Source organism: Enhydra lutris, unplaced genomic scaffold, assembly GCF_002288905.1.
Source record: "Enhydra lutris kenyoni isolate GAN:26980312 unplaced genomic scaffold, ASM228890v2 scaffoldscaffold28, whole genome shotgun sequence".
Classification (NCBI taxonomy): Eukaryota; Metazoa; Chordata; class Mammalia; order Carnivora; family Mustelidae; genus Enhydra; species Enhydra lutris.
In genome coordinates, this window is record NW_019154112.1 from 1,569,105 (window position 1) to 1,573,581 (window position 4,477).

At 48.0% G+C, this 4,477-nt stretch overlaps 1 long non-coding RNA gene across 5 annotated transcripts; it reads left to right on the top strand.

The window, feature by feature from the left end:
- Positions 1–1,861: 1,861 nt before the first annotated feature.
- On the top strand, positions 1,862–3,623 carry LOC111152310. 5 transcript variants are annotated; one of them, XR_002640919.1, is made up of 5 exons: positions 1,862–1,987; positions 2,059–2,210; positions 2,432–2,473; positions 3,071–3,260; positions 3,441–3,623. It is a non-coding gene; the product is annotated as an uncharacterized LOC111152310 (long non-coding RNA). The 5 variants fall into 5 exon arrangements; XR_002640918.1 differs by having other exon boundaries at positions 2,172–2,210; XR_002640920.1 differs by having other exon boundaries at positions 1,862–1,983.
- Positions 3,624–4,477: the final 854 nt, after the last annotated feature.

A 4,477-nucleotide genomic window follows, 5' to 3' on the forward strand; every position in this document is an offset into this window, starting at 1 on the left:
TTTTAATCTGTGTTCACTGTGCCTAAATTATGTGCCTTAAGGCTGATTCTGGGGGCGCCTGACTGGCTCAATTAATAGAGCCTGCAACTCTTGATCTCAGGTGGTGAGTTTGAGCCCTATGTTGCATGTAGAGATTACTAAGGGGAAAAAAAAGGACTGATATCCTATGATCTGGAACCCCTAACTCATCCTCTCACCCAAGTGTCTTTCTCACAAAAGATGAGGATGCCAACACACATCACCAAACATTAACTGCAATGAGGAGCAATAGAAGGTCCAGGAAGGTGGGATTTGGGATAATTTATGAGTTGATGGATTAAGTGGCCAAGAGCAAATGACCAGATTTCTGAGAGAGCAAAACTAGCAAAGGGAGAACAGGGCCTGGTTGCTACACCACCATCATTTGTTTTGCTTCCAACCCCTGTGAGATATATAGTGCTATTTAGAGTGTACTGAATGGAGTGAGTCCACTGTTTCTGGCCAACTCCCAGGCCATGCATGGCTCAGAGGACATGAAATAGGAGATGGGGTGTAGTTTAATGGGAGTAGTTCAGCTTAATGGAGACTTTAATGGTTTTGTGTTTTAGTAGTGTAAGAGAAGAAAAGTTCTGCAGATCGGTTGCACAGCAATGTGAATATGTTCAACACTACTGACTTTACACTTAAAAGACGTTAGAATGCTTTTTTAATTTATCAAATGGGGAGCGCCTGGGTGGCTCAGACCCTTAAGCGTTCGCTTTCGGCTCAGGTCATGATCCCAGGGTCCTGGGATAGAGTCTCGAATGGCATCGGTCTCCCTGCTCATTGGGGAGCCTGCTTCTCTCTTTGCCCCTCCCCCCTGCTCGTGCTCTCTTTCTCTCTCTCTCTCTGTCTCAAAAATAAAAATACTTGGAAAAAATAAGTTATCAAATGGTGTATTTTTTCAAATGGTGTTATTTTATTTTTTTTAAAGATTTTATTTATTTATGCATGAGACACAGACTGAGAGAGCAAGAGAGGAAGGCAGAGGGAGAAGCAGGCTCCCCGCTGAGCAAGGAGTCCAAAGCGGAATTCGATCCCACAATTGTGGGACCACAACCTGAGCTGAAAGCACACCCCTAACCGACTGAGCCACCCAGGAACCCTCAAACGGTGTGCTGTGTTTTTTTTTTTGTTTTTAAGATTTTATTTATTTGAGAGAGAGAGAGAGAGAACGCAAGCAAGGGGAGCAGCAGGCAGAGAGAGGGAGAGGGAGTCGCTGACTCCCCGCTGAGTAGGGAGCCTGACGTGTGGCTCCCTTCCGGGACCTGGAGATCATGACCGGAGCGGAAGGCAGACGCTTAACCATCTGAGCCGCCCAGGCGCCCCTCAAATGGTGTTTGGTTTTTTATTTAAAAATTGTTTATTGTATGTCATTTATATCTTAAAGCTGTTTAAAAAAAAAAAGACATTAAGGTCTGCAGGCTGCAGTGGGTTGCGAATTCAGATTTCGCTAGCTAGACGAAGCGGGTGACAGCGTCCCGGAGGGACCCGGATCCCAAGCGGGCCCCGGTGAGGAAGTGGGAGAGGTCTCTCGGTCATTACTGCAGGGAGCACTGACCTTCCCTGGGGAAGCAGCTTCGGAAGAGAGCACCTCTGCGCATGCGTCTGGCCCGGCCGGTCGAGAGAAAAAGTCGTCCGTCTTTTGTTTTTCAAAATTAACAAAATATGCCCATATTTGCCCGGAAGCGTGTGACACATTCTCCCCTGCCTTTCTTTCCTTTGATTTATTCTTATTTGGCCGAACGACTGGGACGACGCCGTGGGTCGAGCCTGGCATGGACGAAGACAGCCATGCCTGTCAGGCCCCCAGCCTCACGCCGCTATAAATAGCCGGGGACGAGGCGTTGTCGCTCTTTTTGTGCAACGGTCTGGTTGCGCTGGATTGCGGGAGTGCTGCTTTGCCCCTCTCGGGGCTGCTGGCTCCCTCCCCGACACCCGGGGAGGCGATGGCCCCGGCTTCCTGTGAGTAAGTGTCTCGGGGCCCTGCGGGTGAGGGGGCCGCAGTCTCGGGCTGATCAGGATGACCTGCCGTTACAGACTAGAGTTTCTGACGCGCCCGTGACGCCGCTCTTCGGAACTGACCCAGCCCAGGGCAGGGGGGACGCGGCTGGCGTCGCCCCGGCCTCTGCTGACTCCCTGTTTCTTCCCAGGCCCCTGGTCCCCGCAGGCGTGTCCGCAGCGCCGCGAGGGTGAGTGGATTGCGCGGGATGGAGTGGCTGGTGATGGTCCTGGGGGAAGACGGGGGTAATGATGAACCCAGGTGACTCTGAGTGTCTCGCTGACGCCATCACCGCAGCGCGCTGACCATCTCCCTCCCCCGCGGCGGGGTTTTTCTAAGGGGGGGGGGCTGGGGAGAAACTCATGGCCGAGAACCTGTGCTAGTAATGAATGCCTGTGTTTTCTCCGCCAGGTTTCGTAAGATGTCCGCCGGAGTGTTAACCGTTGAATAAAGGTGAGTGTTAGGTGTGAGATCCTTCTCCCGTGCTTCTCACCGTTTTATCCCCAAACCTGCCTCTTTCATGGGGTCAGTGTGGAATCTATTTTCTAATGAACACGCGAAGCAGTGCAAGTATTTTACCTAGTGATTTTCCAAGGACTGCTTTTCGGTTTACTTTTCTTTTGTGACAATTAAAAAGCTTTTGTAATTCCCCATGTTTTGTTCAAGCGTGGTTCAGTCTACTTTACTGCTGTACATACTGGGCTTCCCTGGTGGCAGTATTTTTTGCAGTTCTGAGGCTGCCCGCCCCCCCAACTTTACTCTTTCCCACTTAGATCTCTACTCTTCATTTGTCACATCCTTACACTGGGGCAGTTGTCTTTCAGTGTATTACATCCCTTCCCAGAATGGCCTCCCGGGATCCAGGTCTCCTTAAATTGGGAATGATGATTTCTCAGACTAGAGTCTCTGATGCTGGTCTTGATGTCAAAAATTAAATTCTGACTCATTTGGAGAACTGGATACTTGAGTCTCAGAGAATGGGCCTACAGGGGGACCTTAACTTTGCTTGTCCTTCTCATTGGGTTGTCTGTCCTGTTTTCATCTTTGTAGCGTGATTATTCTGGAAGCCTAGCTGGGGTCGCGCCCTTTCAGATTAGGCACCGGTCTGGTGGCTGAAGGGCTGAAGTTTTTGAATTCGCCCTCTTGGAGAGATGTCTGTGATGCCTAGGTAATGGCTCCTGCCACTTGAACCTGCAGGCTGTGATGAGAAGAGCCACATTGTTTCTTTCTGGCTACTATGGTGAGTGCCCTTTTTTCTTGCAGCCCCAGAGTGGTAATGATAACCTTTTAGAACCATTAGCATTTCTCTGAGGATCTTTGAAACCGTTGATTTACTCATGTTTCCCCTATCCACCCAGGTTCACATCTTAATTCCAGTTGTCTGCATGGTTCTAATATATGTTCTTCTATGAAATTTCAGGTGTTAACGCAGAGGATTATCTCCTTCTGGTATTGGGCGGATCCTAGGAACTTCCATCTAACCTTCCTGCATTAACCTGTGTGAGCGGCAGCTGTCAACTTACTGGAAAAATGAAACTGTCTGGGAATTTTGAAATGCTTAAATATTTTTAGATCAATGAGACTTCTTTAACAAAAATACTTGTTTTTATCAAAAAGATTCTAATAAAACATTTAAAGCAAAATAAAAGTTCGGTTTCCATAAAAACAAGTTGGTATGAAAAGATGTAGGGAGGTGCAAGGTAATCATCTGTGAATGAGTATCACAGCTGACAGCTATACATCTGTACCACTGTATACAGAAAGCTAAAACATTAAAATTAAGGATTTTAGGTGGTGTGCCACAGGATTTTAATGGACTAGGTGTTAACAAATAAGGTTTTTAGGGTGTTGAAATACTGACACAGGTAATTTGCCTTTTGAAGAGTCAGTGGAAACAAATGAGTCTTTATTTTAAAAGCATATACCCATGGTGGTTACCAGGGGTTGGGGAAAGGGGTAAATGGGAAATTTGGATAGAGAATTTCAGTTTTAGAAGATGTAAAGAAGGGGTGCCTGGGTGGCTCAGTGGGTTGAGCCACTGCCTCCTGCTTGAGTTGTGATCTCAGGATCGAGCTCCGCATCTGTTCAGCGGGGAGCCTGCTTCCATCTCTCTGCCTGCTTGTGATCTCTCTGTCAAATAAATCTTAAAAAAAAAAAAAAAAAAAAGGTTCAGATAGGGACACCTGGGTGGCTCAGTTAAGCTTTGGCTCAGGTTATGGTCCTGTGGTCAGGCTCCCTGCTCAGTGGTGAGCCTGCTTCTCCCTCTCTTGTGGTTCCCCCTGCTTGTGCTCACTCTATCTAGCTCTGTCAAGTAAAGTCTTTTTTTTTTAAGATTTTATTTGACAGAGATTACAAGGAGGCAGAGAGGGAGGCAGAGAGAGAGGAGGAAGCAGGCTCCCTGCTGAGCAGAGAGCCCCAGGTGGGGCTTGATCCCAGGACCCTGGGATCATGACCTGA